At 41.8% G+C, this 15,628-nt stretch overlaps 1 protein-coding gene across 1 annotated transcript in view; it reads left to right on the forward strand.

Moving 5' to 3' along the window:
- Positions 1-15,628, forward strand: part of LOC108366251 (nuclear pore complex protein Nup205-like) — a gene marked incomplete at its 5' end in the record, with an annotated part of 62,353 nt that overhangs the window by 845 nt on the left and 45,880 nt on the right. The gene's annotated exons all lie outside the window — the stretch shown is intronic.

The raw sequence follows: 15,628 nt of genomic DNA on the forward strand, positions 1-15,628 counted from the left end.
ATATTTCAAAAACGGTGACACTTACCTGAAAATTTTTTGTTTATCAGGGAGCTTACCCCCCCACCTACCTTCCCCTAAAGTTTGGCACGTTACTTCTGGGACACCCTGTATGTCCTGTAGTCCGCTACAATATTAGAAAACACTGTAACAGAAAAAAACTATTGTAGAAAACAGCATAGTAACTACTAAAGGACCATTTGGCCAGAATTGGCTCAGACCATGCATTTCTCGGTACGCAACCAGTTATAGCACCTTCGACCATCGAAGCCATCATTAGAAACTGGGTGAATACGTCGTTCAGAAATTACTAGAAGGAATCGAGGGGCTGCAGAAGGGAAAACCCATGTTGGTTTCAATCTGAGAAGGTCTTATCTAGTTTTTTGCCCTCATTGGGTAGACGGGACTGAAGAAAACTTGCTGGACTGCTGCCGGGCCAGTTAACGTGGCACAAACCCTGATTGTGATAGGCGTACACGACAACTCCATTTGCCCATCCTACCTTGAAGAAGATTAGACGATGGAGCACTTTTTGTGCTTCTACTCAGCCTTTACAAGAATAAGGTAAGAGGCATTTGGCCGCGGTGTGTTGAGAGACGAAAACCTGAGCTCTTTGACACCCAACAATCTGCTTAGGTCTATTCGTAAATCGTGCAGATCTAAAACAGATTAAAAGGGACATGAAACAGTACAATGGACGGCATGTAGTCTGAGTGCTGTTTTCTGCACGTGTTGTCTTGTGCCGACAGTATTTTATTTAATTATATGAATTTACATTTTCAATACATTCAAGAAGGCATCACATAAAAGTAAGAAAAAAAACTTTCAATAAAATCAAGAAGACATCACATACAATAAAGAAGTAATTTTCATTGAAATGCAAATATCCATTCGGCTACAACATCTGTTGAGAAAACTTGCAGAAAATACATACTTCGATTCATTTTATTTTTTAATATAAATAAAATCAAGAAGAGTACAATCAATTCGAAATCCCTATTGAATTTTCTTCGTTTGTTTCGCTTGGTTTACCCTTAGCCTAAACACTTTTCATAAATGTGGAGTATAGCCCTTATGAATAACCAAGACTTGTAAACGCCGTATTAGTATTATAAATAAACAAAACGTGTAAACGCCGTATTAGCATTAAGAGCAAAATGTAAAGGAAAATGAACGTTGTGTCTGAAACGAATTAAACAGGTTATCGGAGGCGCAGATAATTCGAATCTTAGTCTGCGGTACACTAATGATAGCATAATGGCAGCCTTGCCAACGACAACCGGCATAAGGGAATTTCGGCCTGGAGTAGACAGTTGGCGCAATTGGAAGGAATTGCTGGATTCCCATTTTATTGAAACTGCCTGCGAAGACGATAAGATTAAATCGTCGGTGTTACTGAAGGCAGTGGGCCTAGAAGCATATGGTCTATTGCGAGATTTATGCGATCCAGTGTTACCAGCCACGAAGGACTATAGTAGCTTATGCAGTCTATTGGAGCAATTGGAAGGAATTGCTGGATTCCGATTTTATTGAAACTGCCTGCGAAGACGATAAGATTAAATCGTCGGTGTTACTGAAGGCAGTGCGCCTAGAGCATATGGTCTATTGCGAGATTTATGCGATCCAGTGTTACCTCCCTCGGCAGGCAATGGCAAACCTCCGAGTGTATTTCTGCCATGAAAAACAGCTTCTCATAAAAATACAATCGCCGTTCGGAGTCGGCGTAAAACTGTAGGTCCCTCCCCTTGTGTGACAACATCAAGGCGCACGCCACAAATCGGAGGAGAAGCTCGGCCAAACACTAACATATGTGTAAGCGCCAATCTATTATTATTATTAGTGTTACCAGCCACGAAGGAATATAGTAGCTTATGCAGTCTATTGGAGCGTCATTATTCGCAGCCAACTATAGTCTTCCGCGAAAGGCAAACATTTTTCGACGCTAAGAAAGCAGCGGGCGAATATGTAGCTGCCTGGTTTGCGCGCGTTAAGAAGCTGGCAAAGGATTGCAAGTTTGCAGGTCAGCTAAACGCATTTGTTCTTAACAAATTTGTAACCGGTTTCGAGGGCAAAATTTTTGAAAAGTTGTGGGAGGAGGAAGAGACCCTAACCTTAGAGCAAGCTTTACGGAAAGCTATGGTGGCAGAAACCAAAATGCACGTGCATTGCAACGAGAGTGAAGTAAATTTCGTGTCGCGGCGAAACCAAAAGACCTTCAACAAGAGCAATGCGAACATGGCCGCAGCACCCGAAAACCGCAACAACAATCAAAAGAAGGCGAAGAAGAAATGCAGCCATTGCGGTTGGAAGTCGCACACAAGTGAGAAATGCAAATTTAAGAACAGCACGTGTCATAAGTGCGGCAGCGTGGGACATTTGGCGAGTATCTGCAGTAAAAGACATGTAAATTTAGTGGAAGTATCAAAACTTAATGAAGATAACACTTGCATTAGAGAGACAAACAGTTTTAAATTTGTTTCTGATCTGTCTATTAACAGCATTGCTAAAGGACAGGCGTCTTCTCCATTCACACTCGCTGTAGAAGTCGACAACGTGCCTCTTAGTTTCGTGTTAGATACCCGTGCAGCCTGCTCGCTGATACCGAAAGTTATTTACGACAAGTACTTTCACCAAAACGAGTTGAAACCGTGTAGCGAAAACCTCAGCACGTACAATGGCAGCCAAATCGATGTAGCGGGTGAGTTTATGGCAATGGATAAGACGCGGGATCAGTCGCATGTCTTGCGTCTGGTGGTCAGCAACTCGTGTGGCCCACCCATTTTAGGGCGGGATTTTATGAAAATATGCGGCTTGGGGCTTTCGCAAATCAATCCCCTTTTAGAACACGAAGACATAGTCGAGTATATTAAAACTAAGTATAGTGAAGTTTTTGAAGAAGGATTGGGTACGTATACTGTAAACAAGGGAAAGTTGAGTCTTGTGGAGGAAGTGAAGCCAATTTTTTGCAAACCGCGCCCCGTTCCACTAGCTTGGCGAGATAAAATTGAAAAGCAAATTACTGACTTAGTCAACAAAGGAGTCTTAGTGCAGGTCGATAACTCGGATTGGGGCACACCTTTGGTTCTAGTTGTCAAGCCAAACGGTGATTTGCGAATTTGTGGCGAATATAAATCGACCATCAATCAATATTTAAGCGACGTGAGGTATCCATTGCCGCGCATTGACGAGTTATTTGCGTCTATGCAAGGTCAATTGTTTTCGAAGTTAGATCTCTCCAACGCGTATAACCAGCTGGTGCTGGATGAAGCATCGCAAATGCTATGCACGTGGAGTACTCACGTTGGTATTTTTAAAATGACCAGATTGCCTTTTGGCGTGAAATCAGCCGCAGCCATATTTCAAAAAACTATTGAGAACATATTGAGAGGTATTCCAAATGTCGTGAACTATTTAGACGATATCGTTATTACCGGTTCCGATTTTAGCGATCACGTCAAAACTATAGAAACGGTTCTAACCAAGCTACGAGCAGTTGGACTGCGTTTAAACGCAAGTAAGTGTAATTTTTTTCAAGACCAAATTACGTATTTAGGATTTAATATAGATCGCAATGGTCTCACCAAAAGATCGGGTCAAGTCTGTGGTAGATGCACCGGTGCCACAGAACGTATCCGAGGTAAGAGCTTTTGTTGGAATGGAATGGTGAATTATTTTTCGAAATTCATCCCTAAATTTGCACACAAAATGTTCCCTTTAAGTGAACGAGGGTCTGTCAAGAGGCTTAAGAGCTCTTAAAACATGACATTATGTATATCTGAATGTGTGCTTACGCATTTCAATCCCGAAAACTCCATAGTTTTGACGACAGACGCGTCAAATTCCGCTGTGGGTGGAATTTTATCACATTCTTTTGAGTATGGGGTACAAAAGCCCGTCGCATTTATTTCACGTGCACTCACGAAAGCCGAAAGGAATTACAGCACGATTCAAAAAGAGGCGTTAGCAATTGTATTTTGCGTGACAAAGCTAAAGCACTAGCTTTTAGGTAATCATTTTACGCTCCAAACTGACCATAAACCGCTTCTAACAATTTTTGGGGAGAACAAGGGTTTACCAGTGATGGCGGCGGCTCGGATGCAGCGCTGGGCAGTCATCTTGTCAGGGTTTAATTACTCTATTAAATAAATAAAGGGTGTTTCTAATTCCGCAGATTTTATTTCTCGGCTCCCACAGCAAAATGCGGAAGAGGAAGATGGCGATTTTCACTATGTTAACTTCATAGAAAGCAACAAGCACCTAAGCATAAATTTCAAAAATATCGCAAAAGCAACAAGGAACGACCTCTTTTTGTCTAGAGTGAAAGAAGCTATCCATAAGGGTACGGTTGGGTTGTTAAAAGGTGAGGATTTTATTGCGTTTCACGATAAGAAGGATGAATTGTCAGTGGAATATGATTGGATTTTATGGGGCTATCGGGTAGTCATTCCGTCAAAACTTCGAAGTAGGGTCAAGACCAAGGCTTTGGCTCGCTCATTCTTTTGGTGGCCTAAGTTGGACCACTGCATTGAACAACAAGTGTCAAATTGCGTGTCGTGTAGACATGCTCAATCACGTCCCGAAAAAATTACACTAATACCTTGGGCTGTTCCAGAGACGCCTTGGTCCCGGCTTCATTTAGATTTTGCAGGGCCCGTGAGCAACTATTATTTTTTAATAATGATCGATGCATATTCTAAACGGGCTGGGGTTTTTAAAACTAAAAATATAACTTCGACTTTTACGATACAACAGCTTCGCGAGGTACTTCNTCCAGAGACGCCTTGGTCCCGGCTTCATTTAGATTTTGCAGGGCCCGTGAGCAACTATTATTTTTTAATAATGATCGATGCATATTCTAAACGGGCTGGGGTTTTTAAAACTAAAAATATAACTTCTACTTTTACGATACAACAGCTTCGCGAGGTACTTCGTAGATTTGGGTTAGTTACCACTATTGTTACTGACAATGGTCGTCAATTTACGTCATCGGAGTTCCAACAGTTTCTGTTGGTTAATAACATAAGACAAAGGTTTACAGCGCCCGGGCACCCAGCTACAAATGGGCAAGCCGAAAATTTCGTTAGGACATTTAAGAAGCAAATTTGTGCGAATTTGAGAAGTGGCAGCTTAGGTGATTTAGACGCGGTGTTAGATACGTTTTTATTCAACTAACGGTGCACTAAACACTGCTCTGCAGGTGAATCGCCGGCTAAGTTGTTGATGGGAAAAGAGCTGCGGAACCACCTGAGCTTACTCAGACCGCCGATAGTAAAGGGAAAGATTTGCGAAAGCCAACAAGCACAGGTTNGCCGGCTAAGTTGTTGATGGGAAAAGAGCTGCGGAACCACCTGAGCTTACCCAGACCGCCGATAGTAAAGGGAAAGATTTGCGAAAGCCAACAAGCACAGGTTGGAAACCGCCGGGGTAAGAGAGAAGTTAATTTTAAAAGTGGAGAAAATGTTTTCGTGAGAGATTATACAAATCCAAATAAATCAGGGTGGCAGCAAGCTACCGTGACGGGGCGCATCGGGCCTCGCTCTTAACCCGAACCCGAAATAAAAAATTGATCTAATGATCCGCGGTGTAGCAGCCACTAATGAGCGAATTATTGACGAAGAGGGTAGCACTAGCGCCCAGCAAATATATGTGTCAGATTCGCAAACTAAAGTAGTTAACCTGCCTAAAAAAATCAATCAGCAATTACTTACTGAACAAGGGAGCGTGGATGGAGAGACAAATGTTCCAACAGAAATGAAAAACGATAGAAATTTACGCAAGTTGCAACGTGTTAACTATAGGGAGTAAGATACTCCTTTATTAGCATTCTTATTAGCACCTACTTTAAAGATTCGTTATCACTATTACCTATATTATAATATAATTTTTTTTTTTTAATGTTTAATTTAGTCTCAATGTGGTAATATATTGTAAATATATTATCAAAATAATATTTTTGTGTATATTGCGAGGTTTACAAAAGCTTGTGTGGGGAGTTGTGGAGTATAGCCCTTATGAATAACCAAGACTTGTAAACGCCGTTATTAGTATTATAAATAAACAAGAAGNGGGCTATCGGGTAGTCATTCCGTCAAAACTTCGAAGTAGGGTCAAGACCAAGGCTTTGGCTCGCTCATTCTTTTGGTGGCCTAAGTTGGACCACTGCATTGAACAACAAGTGTCAAATTGCGTGTCGTGTAGACATGCTCAATCACGTCCCGAAAAAATTACACTAATACCTTGGGCTGTTCCAGAGACGCCTTGGTCCCGGCTTCATTTAGATTTTGCAGGGCCCGTGAGCAACTATTATTTTTTAATAATGATCGATGCATATTCTAAACGGGCTGGGGTTTTTAAAACTAAAAATATAACTTCTACTTTTACGATACAACAGCTTCGCGAGGTACTTCGTAGATTTGGGTTAGTTACCACTATTGTTACTGACAATGGTCGTCAATTTACGTCATCGGAGTTCCAACAGTTTCTGTTGGTTAATAACATAAGACAAAGGTTTACAGCGCCCGGGCACCCAGCTACAAATGGGCAAGCCGAAAATTTCGTTAGGACATTTAAGAAGCAAATTTGTGCGAATTTGAGAAGTGGCAGCTTAGGTGATTTAGACGCGGTGTTAGATACGTTTTTATTCAACTAACGGTGCACTAAACACTGCTCTGCAGGTGAATCGCCGGCTAAGTTGTTGATGGGAAAAGAGCTGCGGAACCACCTGAGCTTACCCAGACCGCCGATAGTAAAGGGAAAGATTTGCGAAAGCCAACAAGCACAGGTTGGAAACCGCCGGGGTAAGAGAGAAGTTAATTTTAAAAGTGGAGAAAATGTTTTCGTGAGAGATTATACAAATCCAAATAAATCAGGGTGGCAGCAAGCTACCGTGACGGGGCGCATCGGGCCTCGCTCTTAACCCGAACCCGAAATAAAAAATTGATCTAATGATCCGCGGTGTAGCAGCCACTAATGAGCGAATTATTGACGAAGAGGGTAGCACTAGCGCCCAGCAAATATATGTGTCAGATTCGCAAACTAAAGTAGTTAACCTGCCTAAAAAAATCAATCAGCAATTACTTACTGAGCAAGGGAGCGTGGATGGAGAGACAAATGTTCCAACAGAAATGAAAAACGATAGAAATTTACGCAAGTTGCAACGTGTTAACTATAGGGAGTAAGATACTCCTTTATTAGCATTCTTATTAGCACCTACTTTNAGTTGGACCACTGCATTGAACAACAAGTGTCAAATTGCGTGTCGTGTAGACATGCTCAATCACGTCCCGAAAAAATTACACTAATACCTTGGGCTGTTCCAGAGACGCCTTGGTCCCGGCTTCATTTAGATTTTGCAGGGCCCGTGAGCAACTATTATTTTTTAATAATGATCGATGCATATTCTAAACGGGCTGGGGTTTTTAAAACTAAAAATATAACTTCGACTTTTACGATACAACAGCTTCGCGAGGTACTTCGTAGATTTGGGTTAGTTACTACTATTGTTACTGACAATGGTCGTCAATTTACGTCATCGGAGTTCCAACAGTTTCTGTTGGTTAATAACATAAGACAAAGGTTTACAGCGCCCGGGCACCCAGCTACAAATGGGCAAGCCGAAAATTTCGTTAGGACATTTAAGAAGCAAATTTGTGCGAATTTGAGAAGTGGCAGCTTAGGTGATTTAGACGCGGTGTTAGATACGTTTTTATTCAACTAACGGTGCACTAAACACTGCTCTGCAGGTGAATCGCCGGCTAAGTTGTTGATGGGAAAAGAGCTGCGGAACCACCTGAGCTTACCCAGACCGCCGATAGTAAAGGGAAAGATTTGCGAAAGCCAACAAGCACAGGTTGGAAACCGCCGGGGTAAGAGAGAAGTTAATTTTAAAAGTGGAGAAAATGTTTTCGTGAGAGATTATACAAATCCAAATAAATCAGGGTGGCAGCAAGCTACCGTGACGGGGCGCATCGGGCCTCGCTCTTAACCCGAACCCGAAATAAAAAATTGATCTAATGATCCGCGGTGTAGCAGCCACTAATGAGCGAATTATTGACGAAGAGGGTAGCACTAGCGCCCAGCAAATATATGTGTCAGATTCGCAAACTAAAGTAGTTAACCTGCCTAAAAAAATCAATCAGCAATTACTTACTGAGCAAGGGAGCGTGGATGGAGAGACAAATGTTCCAACAGAAATGAAAAACGATAGAAATTTACGCAAGTTGCAACGTGTTAACTATAGGGAGTAAGATACTCCTTTATTAGCATTCTTATTAGCACCTACTTTAAAGATTCGTTATCACTATTACCTATATTATAATATAATTTTTTTTTTTTAATGTTTAATTTAGTCTCAATGTGGTAATATATTGTAAATATATTATCAAAATAATATTTTTGTGTATATTGCGAGGTTTACAAAAGCTTGTGTGGGGAGTTGTGGAGTATAGCCCTTATGAATAACCAAGACTTGTAAACGCCGTTATTAGTATTATAAATAAACAAGAAGTGTAAACGCCGTATTAGCATTAAGAGCAAAATGTAAAGGAAAATGAACGTTTTGTTTGAACAGTTTATCTTCAACTAGCTGAAGCTGAAAACATCACAATAAAGACAATCTTTTTTTTATGTGTCATATTTGTTCTGTGTAACTTTTAGAATAAAATAGGAATAAAAAATGGATTAAAAACATTAAAAATAAAATTTTTCTATGAAAAACCATAAAAAATTGCAAATAATTTTAACACAGCGCCATCTAGCGTAAGTTTCAGCTTAATAAACATCAAAAATTAGTTTATCGACCCAGAGGACAGAGACATACCATTACTTTCAAGAAGAATTTCATTATTCGATCGAATTTTACTCAATAGGTCCTGTATACAGGATCACCAATTTTAAATATGCATAAAAGAAATCCCAAATCTATTGGCTAAAAATCCGTTTTGGATTTTGTTATGGGAAGCGTAAGCTTTAATTTCCTTTTGATTTTATCAAATACGGAGACATGAAAAAGAAGGAGGTTATCAATTCGTCGGAGTATTTATGTATGTTACCGCATTACTTGGACCACGTTAACCGATTTCTTTAGTTTTTTTATTTAAGGAAAGCTTGGTATCTCAGAGTGGCCCCATACTAATTTGGTTTGGATTCGATCATTGGATCATGAAAAAAATTTTATATTAGAATTGAAGTCGGTTTTGTTTCTTGCTTAAAAATTACTTGTTTTATTAAATCGATATAAAAGGTAAGTTATTAGTCAGTGACGAATCTATTTATCTGCCTAACCGACTAGGCTTATGTATATAAAATGTCTTCGTCACGCAAATAGCACAAGTCTCAAAACCAGTTTCGAAACTATTAAACAGGTAAGATTTCAAATCGGCATTTATAATAAAAATACACTTACCTATTCAGGATTTCGTATTTTACTAAAGCCTAGCCAATGCCCGCTTGCTTCGCGGCGTCTAATAAGAAATTTGGCTTTGGCGAATGCAAAAGAGAGTTTAAAAGCAAAAACGGTCTGTAAAGTTCAAATTTTTAGTTTAAATTGAAACGACTAAAAAACAGTATCCTCCTAACACATAGGCCAAGAATAGTAACGCTGTGATACAATATAGAATACTAATCCCTTTCGATGTCATGAGCTTTACCGAGCTCCACCTGTGAGATCTCTGCCAAGCATGCGTAATATTTTTCTATGATCTTGCAACTACAACATTGGTCCGATGCGAAAGCCAACAAAAGTCCTTATGAGGAAACTCAAGAGCACAATGTGCGTTTCCTATTATAGGAGGGCCAAGAATCCTTGCTGTCCCACAGGATGAAACGTTTTTCCGTACATTAGCTAAATGAGTCGTGTAATATCTTGAATATCGTTCAAATGAAACAATCGATATACCTACCGTGACCTTTCCTTGTTAATTCGTCACGTTTACAGTTCGTGTTAATATTTATGAACTTGTTTTTAGGTAGATGCAAGATCGCGTTTGCGGTACATGAGGGCGTCAGCAAACTAAACACACGGGGTTTCTATACATTTTGACTGCGGCGCCATCCATTGGGTCCATTTTCTGCAAAACCATTCTTCTTCTTCTTATTTGGCGCTGTAACCGCCCAAGCGATTTTGCCGAGTTCAACAAAGCACGCCATTCGTTTCTTTTCTGTACCAACTGGCGCCAATTGGAAATGCCAAGTGAAGCCAAGTCCTTCTCCGCCTGGTCTTTCCATCTCAGTAGGGGCCTTCCTCTTCCCCTGCTACCACCAGCGGGTTCCGAATTGAATACTTACACAGCTGGAGCGTCGGTGTCCATTCGAACGACATGACCAAACCAGTAGAGCCGCAGTATTTTAATTCGCTGCACTATGTCCATGTCGTTGTAAAGCTCATACAGCTCAACGTTCCATCGTCTGCGATACTCGCCGTCGCCAAAGCGTAAAGGCCCGTAAATCTTCCGCAAAATCTTTCTCTCGAATACTCCCAAGAGCCGCCTCATCGGATGTTGTCATTGTCCATGCATCTGCGCCATATACCAGCACGGGCGTGATGAGTGATTTATAGAGTGTTGTTTTCGTACGTCGAGAGAGGACTTAACTCCTGAATTTTCTACTCAGTCCAAAGTAGCAACTGCTGACATTATTATCGGTTTTAATGCTGGTTCCCAAGTAAACGAAATTCTCTACTTTCTCGAAATTATAACTTTCAACAGTGACGTGGGTGTCAAGGCGCGAATATGCTCACTGTTTATTTGCTGATAGGAGATACTTCGTCTTGTCCTCGTTTACCCCCAGACCTATTCGCTTTGCTTCCTTATCCAACTTTGAAAAGGCAGAACAGACAGACCGATGATATCGCTGTCATCGGCGTAAACAAGCAATTGCACGCTCTTGGAGTAAATTGTTCCTGAGCGGTTCAGCTCTGCAGCTCTTATTATCGTCTCCAATATCAGATTAAATGAGTCACATGAAAGGGAGTCGTCGCATCTGAAGCCCCGTTTGGTGGGGAACGGCTCGGAGAGGTCTTTCCCAATTTGGACGGAGCTGGTGGTATTGCTCAACGTCATTTTACACAGCCGTATCAGTTTGGCGGGGATGACAACTTCAGACATAGCGGCGCATAGGCAACTCCTTTTAGTGCTGTCTAAAGCTGCTTAAAAGTTGACAAATAGGTGGCGAGTGTCGATTCTTTTCTCGCGGGTCTTTTCCNATGACAACTTCAGACATAGCGGCGCATAGGCAACTCCTTTTAGTGCTGTCGAAAGCTGCTTAAAAGTTGACAAATAGGTGGCGAGTGTCGATTCTTTTCTCGCGGGTCTTTTCTAAGATTTGTTGTATTGTGAATACCTAGTCTATGGTGGATTGTCCACGCCGGCACACTGGTAAGGTCCAATCGGTTCATTGACGGTGGGCTTCAGTCGTTCACACAATACGCTGGATAAGACCTTGTAACCTATGCTTGGAAGGCTGAACCCGCGGTAGTTGATGCATGCGCCTTATCAACTCCTCGCCACCGTTCTTGAATAGCTCAGCTGACAGGCTGTCAGCTCCAGCAGCTTTGTTGTTTTTCAGCCGCGTTATTGCCATTCGTACCTCGCCATGGCCAGGCGGAGGAACCTCGATTCCGTCATCATCGACTGGGGGCACGTGTTCTTCTTCTCCACAACTTTCCGTGCTGTTACCATTCAGTAGCGTGGAGAGGTGTTCCCTCCATAATTTAAGTACGCTCTGAGCATCGGTTGCTAGGTCGCCATTATTGTTCTTACAGGAGTACGCCCTGGTCTTGAAACCTTCCGTAAGTCACCTAACTCTCTGGTAAAATTTTCGGGCATTCTTCCTCTCGGACAGAGTTTCGAGCTCTTCACACTTACGTATTTCGGCATCTCTCTTCTTAATGCGGCGAATACGTCTGCTTCCCTCTTCTGGTCCTTATAGTGGTCTCACATAGCGCGCGTTTCGCCCGCAGCGTGGCCCTACAGGCGGCATCTTTTTTCTCTGCAGCTTCCTGACACTCCTCATCGTACTTGGTGTTCTTTCGGGCTCGCTGAAATCCGACTACCTTTTCGGCGGCGGTACTTAATGAGCGGGAAATGTGGTTCCACTGCTCGCATATGTCGGTTTGTTAAAGAGTGCTCTCTGAGAGCAGGTGTGAGAGTCGATTATCGAATGCATTGGCTGTCTGTCGTGATTGCAGCTTTTCGACGTTAAGCTTTCCTTGCATAGAGGCGGGTGCGTATATCTTGGCTACAACAAGATAGTGGTCTTAGTCGGTGTTTGGGCTTCGGAGTGTACGTACGTCCAAAACACTGGAAGCATGCCTTCCGTCTATCGCAACATGGTCGATTTGGTTTCTGTTTTTCGATCCGGAGACAGCCACGTAGCTTGATGAATCTTTTTATATGCTTGAACCGAGTACTGCATACTACCATGTTTCGGGCCCCGACGAAAACGATCAGCCTCAGTCCGTTTCGTCGTGGAGGCTGAATTTTCCGACGGTGGTTCCAAAGATCCCTTCCTTACCCACCCTGGCATTGAAATCGCCAGGCACGATTTTGATATCGTAGCGGGGGCAGTGCGCTCCAAGCGCTCATAGAAGAGATCCTTGGATACCTCATCCTTCTCTTCCGTCGGGGTATGGGCGCAGATGAGCGAGGTGTGGAAGAATCTCGCTTTGATGCGGATTGTGACTAGACGCTCGTCCCTCGGGGTGAACGACAGTACTCGTCGACGGAGTCCCTCTCCCACCACAAAGCCAACACCGAATTTGCGCTCCTTTACATGGCAGCTGTAGCATACGTCGCAAGACCCCAGGCATTGCTTGCCTTGTCCCGTCCAACGCATTTCTTGGATGGCGGTGATGTCAGTGTTTTTTTCTTACGAGGACATCAACCAGCCGGGCAGAGTCACCTTCCCCATTAAGGGTCTGGACATTCCAGGTGCATGCCCTCAAATCGTAGTCTTTTAAACATTTGCCGTGGTCGTCATAGTAAGGGGGATCTCATGCGAGGCATTGTTTCGCTTCTTCACTGGAAGGGGTTTTTACTTGGCGGGTCCCAAACCCAGCGCACAACCCACTGCTGGGACGGGGGTGGTTTCGCAACCAAATACACGTTTATATAGCGAGCCGCTTGCTCCCAGACAGATTCCCGCTTGCAGCCGCACCTACTGGTGAACAGACGCTGCAGACTTCAGTGAGCCCTTAAACCGAATATGTCGGAGTGGCCCCACCTTAGCTCCCTCTCTTTCTGCCCTGACCCAAGGCTCCACTCGGATTGGTTACCGCATCTCGTACATGGGTTGCTCACGTTGCCCAGAGTTCGCGAACGAAGACGCAAGAGTCGGGATTGAGTATAGCCGTGCAACTGTAACTGCATACACAGCACAACGACTATACCCCATTGCACTGCAAAACCATTGCTTATCATAAAATGAATACTATTATGAATTTCGACCAGATTTTATTAAAAACACGGATTTTCCAAATACCTCGACTCCAGCGCTACCCAGCGGGTCCATTTTCATTAAAAGAATTTTTCATCATACAGGTACATAGCTCACATCTAAAATTTTAACGAAATCGGTTAATAAATATGGCTTTTACAAATAACTACTCCAGCGACAACTAATGAATTTTCTGGTAGCATATAATAGGACCAGATATGCAAGGTATAAACTCCACCAATTTGACGGAACTCTATCCAGTGGTTTTTGAGTTTAGTCCTAACAACGAAAACGACAATCATTTTATGTAGATAGGACAGCCTATAACGAAACTCATAATCAAATCAAATAAATCAAAGCTCCAAACTTTGTGTAAAATTAAAAACAAATCAAAATTGTACGTTTTACTAAAAATTAAAAACAAAGTTACAATAGTTCAATGCCATTTAGAAATCTAGGGGAAAATTGTTTCCAATCGAATGGTACTTGCCCGTTTACGTAAATGTATATAAATCAGTTGTACACACGGGAGTCTCACGGAGCCACTCGTATAGTCGTGTTTGCGACGCTACCGAACTTATTCGCCGCTAGAAGCCGCTCAATTTGTGTTTATACTTCACGCATGATCCCAGGCAGCAAAAAACCCCGAAAACCGATCTGAAAACGAAAAACTAAGTCGATGAAAACCGGATTTTTGTCCGTTTACCGATTCAATTTCCGGATACTTTAATGATCCGTTTTCCCACTAAAGTGTGCGGCAGAAACGTATGTACAGAAAAGTACCGAAAATAGTGGTGAAAAGGATACGTTTTCGGCTGTTTTTTTTTTGAAATTTGTCTGATTGTATTTTTCGTTCAATACGCTTTCCTTCTGCACTTCACACATACTTGTTCATAGTTCAAAAGAAATAAAATAAAATTAGGAAGCGCCTGACGGATTTCGAACCCAGCACCTTCTGGAAGCTAACAAATAGCGGCACACTCCTCAGCGCGCTCTGCCACTGACGACTACGCATGCATGCTTTCAAATGTTTAGCTTGAGCCATTAAAATACAATTATTGCTTTCAAATGGCATCATCTTTTTCGAATGTTTTCCGGATACGAAAATTTATTGCAACTGTAGGAGTTTTTTGTATGCGTTTTCGTTTACGGGAAATTGAACTAAACGCACTGTCGGCAAAATTTTAGTTTCTTTGCTGGTTGGGATGTTTCGTTTACTACACATGTACTGATACAAAATATTGAGCTTGTATTAGGAGATCTGCCAACGCTGTGCACCACTGATAGAGATGTAGCCTTTCCAATAAATACCACTTTTCGCCATAAGTACGGTATTGATAACATACATACATATGTGTATGCCGAAATTCAGAGATAAGCGATATTAGAATTTCAGTTTGTATGGAGGTGCCACTCCCCATTTTCCAATACCTGTCCCTTTTTACCACAAACACGTTGTTGATAGCATATCGAGGGCTTATATTCAATACCCTCTATCTGCAAAAACTTAATTTTTCAGGAGAGCAAAAAAACTGTTTTGGCAGCTGTTTTTAAAAGTGTTAATAATTTTAAGTACACATGCATGTCTTAAATATTCACGCAATATACTAAAACTAGTTTTTTACTTTTAATTCATTTAATTTTAGTTTAAAGATCAGATAGAGGTTATTGCAATTCGAATTATAACTATTTATATAGAAAAATTTGCTGATAGAGGGTTTTGCAGAATAATGAAAATGTCAGTTCTTTAGACGTAAATACTATGTTAAACTAAGATTTTAATGCAGAAATCATAGGTGTGAAAATTCGTTCCCTTCAATTCCGATGTGCCTAGGTAACCACATAATTTTAAATGTGTTTTTGTGTCAAAAAAGTATTTCACGTGATTTCGAAATTATATGAGAATCATTAGCACTGTTAAAAGAGGCTTCGCTGGTTGGTTTACTGCCCGTTCAGATGAGGAAATTTCCTTCGTTTATAGAGGCGAAACGTACAGCTGATTCGGCTGTAAATGCCGAGCAGTACGGGGGAAAAGCACTGAAGACAATTGTAACACCCAGCCCTTTTGTTACCACCATATCTGGAACCGTCTGTGAAAATAAGCTCCCAGGTAATTTATGAGTATCAAACTGGGCAAATGCCCTTGCGGTAGAGTTTTTACTTTAGTAAGCATCGGATGATGTCGAAATCTTTGATGTAG

The sequence above is a fragment of the Rhagoletis zephyria genome, unplaced genomic scaffold (assembly GCF_001687245.7).
Source record: "Rhagoletis zephyria isolate East Lansing unplaced genomic scaffold, Rhagoletis_zephyria_1.1 Rzeph_scaffold_02201, whole genome shotgun sequence".
In the NCBI taxonomy this organism is placed as follows: domain Eukaryota; kingdom Metazoa; phylum Arthropoda; class Insecta; order Diptera; family Tephritidae; genus Rhagoletis; species Rhagoletis zephyria.